Source organism: Pinus tabuliformis, chromosome J, assembly GCF_031772625.1.
Source record: "Pinus tabuliformis cultivar Carrire ecotype Pingquan chromosome J, CPIR1, whole genome shotgun sequence".
NCBI lineage: Eukaryota > Viridiplantae > Streptophyta > Pinopsida > Pinales > Pinaceae > Pinus > Pinus tabuliformis.
Window position 1 is genome coordinate 1,372,365,143 of NC_142295.1, and position 11,711 is coordinate 1,372,376,853.

At 36.6% G+C, this 11,711-nt stretch overlaps 1 protein-coding gene across 1 annotated transcript in view; it reads left to right on the top strand.

The window, feature by feature from the left end:
• The window catches only part of LOC149232472 (uncharacterized), a 207,067-nt gene that overhangs the window by 156,912 nt on the left and 38,444 nt on the right, over positions 1-11,711 (top strand). The window lies entirely within an intron of this gene.

Consider the following 11,711-nt stretch of genomic DNA (forward strand, 5'->3'; position numbering starts at 1 on the left):
TTCACATAACTCTTCCTTGGAGAATCCAATTTGGGTCAGACTTGTGGCATTGGAAAGAAGACACAGAAGGCTACTATAGGTCGCAATTTTAGAACTGGAGGATCGGAAATTACAGAGATACATCAGATTCAATATCAGGCTTCTATAAAGTGAAGAAAAGGTGTGTAGTTTTTTTTTTAATTTTTGTGTAAGCTTGGTTTAACGGAATTCAAAGTGCATAGTAAAGCATTATTTTCAGTAACTGATGCCCCGAGGAAAGAAAATGAAAACACCTAGTAAGGAACCTGAAAGCTCTAGCATGACTCATGAAGAAGAGGAAGAAATGCTACATGATATATCAAAATTACAAGAACAAGTGCAACATATGTCACGCTCACAAAAGCTAACAGAAGCTAAGATAAGTGGCGTGGAATCTAAGATAAATGGCGTGGAATCTAAGATAAATGGTGTGGAAGCTAAGATGGATGATTTGAAGATAGATTTGAAGACAGATTTGAAGAAAGACATGGAAAATTTGAAGACAGATTTGAAGACAGACATGGCTGATTTGAAGACAGATTTGACAAATTTTCTACAAGAGATACTTACTAATGGTGAAAAGGTTGTAAAGGAAACTCATGATGTGAACAAAAGTAATGTTAATCATGATTCCATAGATTCTAATGTTGGATCGAAGACCCACCCTATTCCAAAAATCGATATGAGGAAGTTTGATGGCAAGGATCCCGCCACATGGATATTACAGATGGAGCAGTTCTTCGATCTCAATAATGTGAAAAACACACAAAAGGTACGTATGACAACTGTATATTTGGAACCAAATCAGTTTGTATGGTATCAATGGCTTTGCTCTCGTAAAAAATTTATCACTTGGGCAATTTTTACGAAAGAATTGATAGCACATTATGAAGATACAAAAAGCAACACTTTTTTTAGCCAATTGATAAGTCTCAAACAAAAGGGTTCAGTAATGGAGCACATTGAGGAGTTCCAAAAATTGAACATAAGGGTAAAAGATATTCCAGAGGAGCATAGGATTGATGTGTTCATAGGGTCTTTAAAGGATAATATCCAACATGATGTTCGCCTTTGGGAACCTGATTCATTAGAGAAGGCATTCAGGTTAGCAAGAAAAATGGAAAGCAAAATTATGGCAACCAGGAAGCATACCACTCACAACTATAAAGACAGAAGTGTTGTTGCCCCTAGTCTTCCACAACCTATAAGGTTGACACCACAACAATTGGAAGAAAAAAGAGCAAAAGGGCTTTGTTACAGTTGTGATAGCAAATACACTAAAGGTCATAAGTGTGCTGAGAAGAAATTATTCTACATAGATTGTGAAGAGGAAGAAGAAAAGGAGCAAGAAAGGTCAAAAGAAGAAGATATACTCCAGGAACAAAGCCTAGATGAAGAACAAATAAATCCGACCATATCTTGTAATGCATTGGCGGGAATTACCACTCCTCAAACCATCAAGATAGAAGGACAAATCAAGAAGAAAAAGGTAATAGTGTTGATTGATTCAGGAAGCACCCACAATTTTATTCATTGTAGGGTAGCAAAAGAATTGAATTGCTTCCTATATCCAGCACCAGAGTGTCAAGTGATGATTGCAAATGGAGGAACAATAAATTGCTCTGGAAGGTGCCATAATATCAAGCTATCCATGGGAGAATATGTATTGACTAGCCCAATGCTTTCCATTCCAATGGGAGGTGCTGATGTTGTACTAGGAGTCCAATGGCTACAATCCTTGGGTACAATAGCTTTTAATTTTCAAGAACTTTTCATCAAATTTTCTACCGAAGGAAAGGAAGTTGAATTAAGGGGTATTGCAGGGAAACCAGAAAAGATAATCAGCTCTAATGGTATGACAAAGCTTCTAAAAAAGGAGAAAAGAGGTGTAATTGCACAATTATGTTCGCTAGATGTTTCCACATCGGAATCATCTATTTCTCCAGATCTCCAAAAAGTCCTGGACAATCATTCCAAGGTATTTGAGACTCCCAAAGGTCTCCCACCTATGCGTGATCATGATCATGCTATTCATCTGATTCCAGGAAGTGTTCCTCCAAACATCAGGCCGTACAGATATCCCTATGTCCAAAAAAGTGAAATTGAACGTATGGTTGCAGAAATGCTAGAGGCTGGTATAATTCAACCAGTCAAAGTTCTTTCTCTGCTCCAGTAGTATTGGTGCACAAGAAGGATGGATCATGGCGCATGTGTCCGGATTATAGGGAGCTCAACAAGCTCACTATTAAAGATAAGTTCCCCATTCCTGTCATTGATGAATTACTGGATGAATTGCATGGATCAATTTACTTCACCAAGTTGGATCTTCGTTCGGGATATCATCAAATCAGAATGAAGATTGAAGACATTCCGAAAATGGCATTTAGAACTCATGAGGGTCATTATGAATTTTTGGTCATGCCTTTTGGCCTTACCAATGCACCTTCAACATTTCAAGGTTTGATGAATTCAATTTTCAAACCATTCCTTAGAAAATTTGTGTTAGTATTTTTTGATGATATACTAATCTACAGCAAGTCTTGGAAGGATCATGTTGAACATGTTGACAGGGTGCTACAACTATTGGAGGAGAAACAATTATATGCAAAAAGATCCAAATGTTTCTTTGGAGTCCAGGAGGTGGAATATTTGGGTCATATTGTATCTCATGAAGGAGTTAAGGTAGACCCTAGCAAAATTAAAGCCATTAAGGAATGGAAAATCCCACATCCATAAAGCATCTGCGAGGATTTCTTGGGTTGACAGGGTATTATCGCAAGTTTGTTAAGAATTATGGGAGAATAGCAGCACCTCTAACAACATTATTGAAGAAAGATGCATTTTCATGGACTCCGGAAGCAACAAAGGCCTTTGAACATCTTAAAGAGGCAATGTGCCAAGCACCGGTCTTAGCTACACCGGACTTCACAAAAACCTTTATTGTGGAATGTGATGCTTCAGGAAATGGAATTGGTGTTGTTCTAATGCAAGATGAAAGACCCATTGCTTTTGAAAGTCGTCCAATCAAGGGAAAGTTTTTAAGCAAAGCTATTTATGAGAAGGAAATGTTGGCAATACTCCATGCACTTAAGAAATGGCGACCCTACCTAATGGGAAGACACTTCAAGGTAAAAACGGATCATGATAGCCTTAAATACTTTTTAGAACAAAGATTATCCTCTGAAGAGCAACAAAAGTGGGTCACAAAGATGTTGGGTTATGACTTTGAAATCATCTACAAAAAAGGGAAGCAAAATGTGGTGGCAGATGCACTCTCAAGAAAGGATGAGGATGTGGAAGCATTGTTGTGTGCCATTTCTATTATCCAACCAGATTGGATAAACGAAGCAAGGGAGGAATGGAAGAATGACGAAGAAGTGTGGGCACTTATTCGAAAGCTACAACAAGATTCCAGTATGTCTGATACATTTAGCTGGCAAAATGATTCGTTATGGTACAAAGATCGCTTATACCTCTGTAAGAATTCCCAGCTAAAACAAAAGATTCTTATGGAATTGCACACTTCTCCCTTAGGAGGGCACTCAGGATTTTTAAAAACTTACCACAGGGTTAAGAAGGAATTTTTTTGGGATGGCCTTAAATCAGATATTCAAAAGTTTGTGGCGGAATGTTTGGTTTGCCAACAAAATAAAGTTGAAACAATTAAGACGGGTCTATTACAACCTTTATCCATTCCAAGCCAACGTTGGGAGGAGGTTTCAATGGATTTTATCACAGGTTTACCCAAGTCTGAGGGAAAGAGTGTCATCATGGTGGTAGTTGACAGACTTACCAAGTATGCACACTTTTGTGCATTATCACATCCATTTAAAGCCAGTACAGTTTCTACTGCATTTATGGAAACAATTCAAAAGCTACATGGAAACCCAAAGATTATTGTAAGTGACAGAGATCCCATTTTCACTGGAAATTTTTGGACAGAATTATTTTCTTGTCTTGGTACTCAGTTAGCTCATAGCTCATCTTATCATCCTCAATCTGATGGGCAAACTGAGATAGTAAACAAATGTTTGGAAGGATATCTTCGTTGCTTTGTATCTGATAAACAGACACAATGGGTCAAATGGTTGCCTCTGGCTGAATGGTGGTATAACACTTCCTTCCATACAACAACAAAAATGACCCCATTTATGGCACTTTATGGGTATCAACCACCATCCATCACATCATATTTAAGAGAAAATTCTAAGGTTCAGGCAGTGGAACATCACATCGAACATCAACAACAAGTCCTCCAACTCTTAAAGGATAACCTCGTGTTGGCACAAAATAGAATGAAACAACAGGCAGATCAACATCGCAGTGAAAGAAGTTTTGATGTAGGTGATTGGGTATTCCTACGGCTACAACCATATAAGCAAATGTCCCTAAAGCAAGCTAAGAAGGATAATAAATTATCACCAAAGTATTATGGTCCGTACAAGGTGTTGCAAAAGATTGGTACTATGGCATACAAATTGGAGCTTCCTGCAGCTTCTCGATTGCACCCAGTTTTCCATGTTTCATGTTTAAAGAAGGTTATAGGCGACAAGCTCCCAGTTCAAACAATATTGCCAGAACTTGACGAGGAAGGAAAAATTATATTGGAACCGGAAGCAGTCACAGAAACAAGAACTCGACAGCTACGAAATCGATCAATTTCAGAGTATCTTATCAAGTGGAAGAACTTATCCGCTGAAGATTCCACATGGGAGGATGAGAATTTTATGCAGAAGTATCCAGAACTACTCAAGCGTTGAGGACAACACTTTTTTGAAGGAGAGGGGCATGTTGGGTCCCTATAATACTAGTGATTACCCCATTACTATTGTAGTTATACCCCTTATTTATATTGTTGTGCCCCTATTACCCCCATATTGTTATTTCTGTGCCCCATAGAATCCCTCTATTGTTATTTTTGTGGCTTTATATTATTATTGTTAGGTCGGCTGGATTATATTGTGACTCCTTAGACTCCTATATATAGAAAGGAGGTTTTGTCATTTGTATCATCCAAGAATTGTTCATTTATGTAATGTAAAGGAGGTTGCCCCCTCGAAGAGGCTGAATTCTAAGGCGTTGATCTATCTTTTCTATCTTTTCTTGAGCTGGTTTCATGAGACTTTTATGCTAACAAGTGGAACATCCATCGAACATCACTCCACTTTTTGATCCTACGGCTACAACCATATAAGCAAATATCACCAAAGGGTCCATACAAATAGCTTCCTGCATTATTGCACCCAGTTTTCCATGTTTCATGTTTATTATAGTAGTGCCAGAACTTGATTTATATTGTCACAGAATTTCTGTGTAGGCTTTATATTATTATTGTTAGGTCGGCTCGATTATATTGTGACTCCTTAGACTCCTATATATAGAAAGGAGGTTTTGTCATTTGTATGATCCAAGAATTGTTCATTTATGTAATGTAAAGGAGGTTGCCCCCTCGAAGAGTCTGAATTCTAAGGTGTTGATCTATCTTTTCTATCTTTTCTTGAGCTGGTTTCATAACAACTTCCTTCCATACAACAACAAAAATGACCCCATTTATGGCACTTTATGGATATCAGCCACCATCTATCACATCATATTTAAGAGAAAATTCTAAGGTTCAAGCAGTGGAACATCACATCGAACATCAACAATAAGTCCTCCAACTCTTAAAGGATAACCTCCTGTTGGCACATAATAGAATGAAACAACAGGTAGATCAACATCGCAACGAAAGAAGTTTTGGTGTAGGTGATTGGGTATTCCTACGGCTACAACCATATAAGCAAATGTCCCTTAAGAAAGCTAAGAAGGATAATAAATTATCACCAAAGTATTATGGTTTGTACAAGGTGTTGCAAAAGATTGGTACTATGGCATACAAATTGGAGCTTCCTGCAGCTTCTCGATCGCACCCAGTTTTCCATGTTTCATGTTTAAAGAAGGTTATAGGCGACAAGGTACCAGTTCAAATAATATTGCCAGAACTTGACGAGGAAGGAAAAATTATATTGGAACCGGAAGCAGTCACAGAAACAAGAACTCGACAACTACGAAATCGATCAATTTCATAGTATCTTATCAAGTGGAAGAACTTATCTACTGAAGATTCCACATGGGAGGATGAGAATTTTATACAAAAGCATCCAGAACTACTCAAGTGTTGAGGACAACACTTTTTTTTGAAGGAGAGGGGCATGCTGGGTCCCTATAATACTAGTAATTACCCCATTACTATTATAGTTGCATCCCTTATTAATATTGTTGTGCCCTTATTATCCCCATATTGTTATTATTGTGCCCCATAGAATCCCTCTATTGTTATTTTTGTGGCTTTATATTATTATTGTTAGGTCGGCTGGGTTATATTGTGACTCATTAGACTCCTATATATAGAAAGGAGGTTTTGTCATTTGAATCATCCAAGAATTGTTCATTTATGTAATGTAAAGGAGGTTTTCCCCTCGAAGAGGCTAAATTCTAAGGCGTTGATCTATCTTTTCTATCTTTTCTTGAGCTGGGTTCATAACAACAAATGACTCTCTTGATGAGTCAACTGATAAGTAGACACATATAGCTTTCCAATGAGCAATCATGAGCTCAATTTGGAGTTGAGGAAGGCCTTCAAAAGTTGACTGCAACATCCCTATGCATTTTGGTAGCCTCATTTTGCACATTTTGACCAGTTTTGGGAGATTGGACTTTTGACAGAGTAAATGAATTCCAAATTGAAAAATTCAAGATGTTATGGAAAAAAACTCGACAAGCTTTCCAACAAGCTATTGCACGCTCAATTTGGCTAAGGGGAAGGCCTCCAAAAGTAGGTGGAAAGCGGCACTGTGCTTTTGACCTGTTTGCCCAAAAATCGTTGTTCCTTAAAGGAACGATTGATGTTCCTTAAGAGGAACAACAATTGTTCCTTAAATGGAACAACAAAAAAACAAACGCGTGAAACCGTTGTTCCTTAAATGAAACAGCTGCTATTCCTTAATAGGAACAACAACTGTTCCTTAAATGGAACGGTTGTTGTTCCTTAAGAGGAACAACAACTGTTTCTTAAGAGGAACAACAACTGTTTCTTAAATGGAACAGCAAAAAAAAAAACATACGAAACTGTTGTTCCTTAAAAGGAACGACTGTTGTTCCTTAAGAGGAACAACAACTGTTTCTTAAGAGGAACAATGAAAAGACAAACATACGAAATTGTTGTTCCTTAAATGGAACGGCTGTTGTTCTTTAAGAGGAACAAAAAACAAAATTCATACGAAAATTGGTGTTCCCTATAGGGAAAAACAAGGGAAAAATAGAAAAAAAGCTAATGTACAATCTATTATCCAAGCAAATCCAATCAAATAAAAAGAAAATAACAAAAAAGGTAAACTTATGTATAGGTTTCAAGAGAATAAATTGTTTAGTGCACTGGTGTTGTCGAGGAGTTTCCTTTTACAGCAAGAATTTGTATTGTGGAGTCCTCATTGTTCAACCACCAATGGAGCGGAAACTACAATTTGAAGGGAGCAACATCTGAAACACAAAATCATGAAACCAGAAAAGAAACAACACTTTATTAAGTTACAACAACTATGATGTTATTTCCTAAGGTAAGGAAAAAAATGATCTCTTTGAAAAATGTTTTGGCAGCAATGACATGACATGAATCTTCAAATGGAAATCAATTCTTCATTTCTTCTATTATGAATCCATTGGGTAATGAATTGGATGAAATTCCCTTGTTTCATTAAAATTTCTTTCAAGAATTGCTCGTCCATAAATTGGCCTTCTTTATTCTCCTAGGACCTGCAAAAAAACAAGTGTCTACTTGCAATAAAACATTAAATCATGGAGAAAGAGAGATGATCGGGCTCCCCTAATCCAAGAATTATGCAAAAAAAACAATAAGTAGTTACTCTGTATAACAAATCCACGGAGAAAATAACAAAGTAAAAGTTATTTGTTACTTGTGGGAGAGTAGTGGCCAATCATGCTAACTTGCAGTGCTTTAATCACAACTTTTTTGTTTTTTCGTCCAAATTGAGCGATTCCAAAGCTAGATGAGAGCTAATTCAAAGATATATCTTCAATAGAAATAGGTTTTAAAAATTCAATGATATGATATGTCAATTTTAGTTAAAAAACCTGCATAACAGAGTCATTTTCGATTACCCTACTTAGAACAACAGTGGATATTTTAAACATAGGTTTTTTGTTTGATGTCGGATTCAAATGATTCAAATTGGAAATGAAATTAGATTCATTTGTTTATCTCCAATATAAATAGGTCTTGAAGAAAAGAATAATTGATAGGTCAAATACTCTAAGGAACAACCGGAAAAGTAGAGTTTTAAGAGTGCTGATTTACGATAGACAGTTAGTATTTTTGTCATAAATTCCTCATAAGATATAAAAAATGAGTGATTCAAATTGCCTTGTAAACTATATTCATAGGGAAATATACCATAGAAATATGTTTTCAAAATATGGTCATTTATGCCTTCAAAAACAGATTGTCCCAACTCTGTTCCTGAGTTGCCTGCTAGACACCTTGTCAATGTTTTGGTTCTAACTTTTTCGTTTCAAATTCAAATTGAGTGATTCAAATTGAGTTGGAAAGTAGACATCAAGGGATAATTAGGATAGAAACAGGTTTTATAAATATTCCCTTTTGGTCCCTCAAAACATGATTGTCCCGGCTGTGTTTTTAGAAATTTCGTCAAGCCCACAAGCCAAAAAATGTGATATTCAAGAATTTTTTCCAAATTGGTGATAAAAATGAATGTGAGTGTTTTTAGAACTATTATTTCCATTATAATTTATCTCTATATGCAAATGAATTAAAACATTTATCACCTATGTTGATTTCCATGGCGTGTTGCAAAAAAAAAAACTATTTTTACATAAAAACAAAATGTATTTATTTATGTCCTTATTTATTTTATTTTTTACACTAACCTATTCTGATTTTAAAAATAAATATGATTAAGTATAAGAGTATTTCCGTTGGAACCATTTTCGAAATAAGGCTTCAAATATGCACATACCCAAATTTGAAAAATGCATGTTAATAAATATTAGGGTATGAGAAGCCAACTTCCCTTGAAAAAATGGCGTCAAAAATTGTTGAAGTATGGAGTGATGCTGCAAACAAATGATGGAATGAAACCAATCTTCAATATATCCTTTACTTTCTTAATTTCCCATAGCCATCATATCATGAAGTTATTGAGCTTTTGAAATGACTTGTTGATGCATACAAGAAGAAACCTCATTTTCTTCCATAACTTCTACAATTTTTTAATTTGAAACATTCTGAATCTCATTGTAAGTTTTCTCCAATGGTGCACGTGAGATAGAATGGGTGGGAAGGGTGTGTAAATTTTGTAGTTCAACACTGTAAGAATGTTGTACAAGTTTATTATGGTGAGGGTGTGGAATGAGTTGAGCAGGAAACTGTGTATGGAATGAAGCATTTTGATGATGTAGTTGATTGGATTGAGTGGATGATTTTGATAGGAAAGAAAAATGTTGTGGAAGAGTTGATGAAGAACATGGATAATGTGTTTGTGCTACAAGATGAGGGAGAGTAGTCATATAATCATAAGATGAACCATGCCAAATTTGTAGACAAGATTGGTGGTGGTTATATTGAGATTGACATGGCTGCCCTAACACATTAGTATTCCATAATGGATTATGCAAGTAAGAGAATGGAGAAGAAGTGTTTTGAACCATACCTGTAGGCCATGATTTCCATGGTTTTGACCTTGTTGTAGCTTCCTCATCTCTTTAATATGGTACTTCCATCCTAGATAAGGAAGAACATCTATCTATGGGATGCTCCTTTTGGTAATGAGGGCAAAACACTTCATCAAATTCTTGATTTTTCTGAACCTGCAAAACATCCAATTGTGAATTTAGAGAGATAATAAAATAAATTTTAAAATGTTCAAATAAATCATTGATTTCAACTCTTATGTCTCTTGTTCTTGTAGCAGAACTAGAAAAGAAAGAACAAAATTCTTTAATCTTTCAATACCAAGTATGGGTATGCCTACCTCAGGGATGTATTGTATATGTATTTGACTATGACATTTCAACCTTCTACATCCTTAACTCCCTTTGTCTTCCTAGCACACTAAGATTATTATAATGCATTTTGGCCATCAACTTCTCTTCTCACCTCATACATTAGGGGGCATCTGTTACATCTCTAAATGCCACCCTTAAGGTCTATCATAGCTCAAAGTGGCACCCCCTTGGGTCTACTAGGGAAACACCTCAAATTGAAGGCATCTAGAAGAAACCAAATGGAAACCCTACCAAAAACACTATTTTGCCTCTTCGACACCCCTAGAACGCTAGCGAGGAGAGTTACAATGATCTTGTTGGCTTGCAAGGGAGGGTTGCAATCCTCTAGTTACACAACGAAAGAGAGTTGAATCCATTAGGTTCCTCAGAGCGAACGGATAAGGATTGAAAAGGTGAAAAATGATTAGTTCTAGAAGATAAGGATAAAAGGACCATAATATGGTCAACAAAGTGTTTGGATACATCTTATCACTCCTCCAAAGCCTTCTATATAAGAAATACTCTCAATGGAAAAAAAGAGTAAAATCGAACATAACAAAATGTTGTCAAATTGAAACCCTATTTCTCCTTGTGATATTCTACAAAGCACCGTGAGCTTGATTGTGAGTTTTGGTGAGAGGAGGAGACAAAGGCAGAGACTATGAAAAGGGAGCAACATTGTAATTGTTATGGTATAATGAAAATATCTTGCTTTTCCCCCTTGTAACATGATTTTTCTTTTGTATTATTATACTTTTTTATAGGTTATTATGGTACTAACACTGACACAAGATTGCAAGGATATAGAAATTGTGGTTTTCTATTGTTTGTGTGCAGGTCACAAGTGAAGGGAACCAAGGAGCCAAGATGTCGAGGAGTTATATCATCATAAGAATTGAGCATCCACCTTCCATGATAAGGTGGACCTCATTCTTGCGGTCTATTTCCACACATCGTCAGTCATAGGTCTTGGGAAGGGCTTTTGAGGTCAAGAGTACTCGGTTACTGCCAAGGAAATTCCATCTAAACACCTCTTCCCTTGACTTATAGACAAAATAGGCTCATTGGAGATGCAAGAGGAAAGTATTCTAGTAATATTTTACCAACATTATTGGGTTATCTCTCTTTGATTCCTCCTCTCACCCTTGAGAGGGTCTCACTAAATAGGCCTCTCCCAAATTCGAGAGGACTTATCTAGACAACTAGGGCCAAGAGAAGTTAGGAAGCTTCTATAATTATTGACCTTCAACCAACTATAATTATCGATCTTCAACCAACTCATGATAAGATAGGTCAAGTTGATCTCCTTCGGAAGGGATTCTTCTAGGCCTCTAACGTCCATCGCTCCCAGGAAGAAGATAGGTTATATACCATGTGATAGGATGCACACATGCATGGAGTGTGGGTACACAAGATGCAAAGGTTGTGGGAGCAATGGGCTGCTAACTGAGCTCAAACAAGGAGGAGAAGGGCTACATTCAGGCCAACAACTGAAGGAAGTTGACATGTGGTTCCTCTCACTGAAATGATGTGGCAAATAGGGTTATAACATAATTATAGATGGCCGAAGCTACAAAACTCATGGTAAGTTGATAAAACCCTCATGAAAACTGATCTTTGTATTCAATCATGGA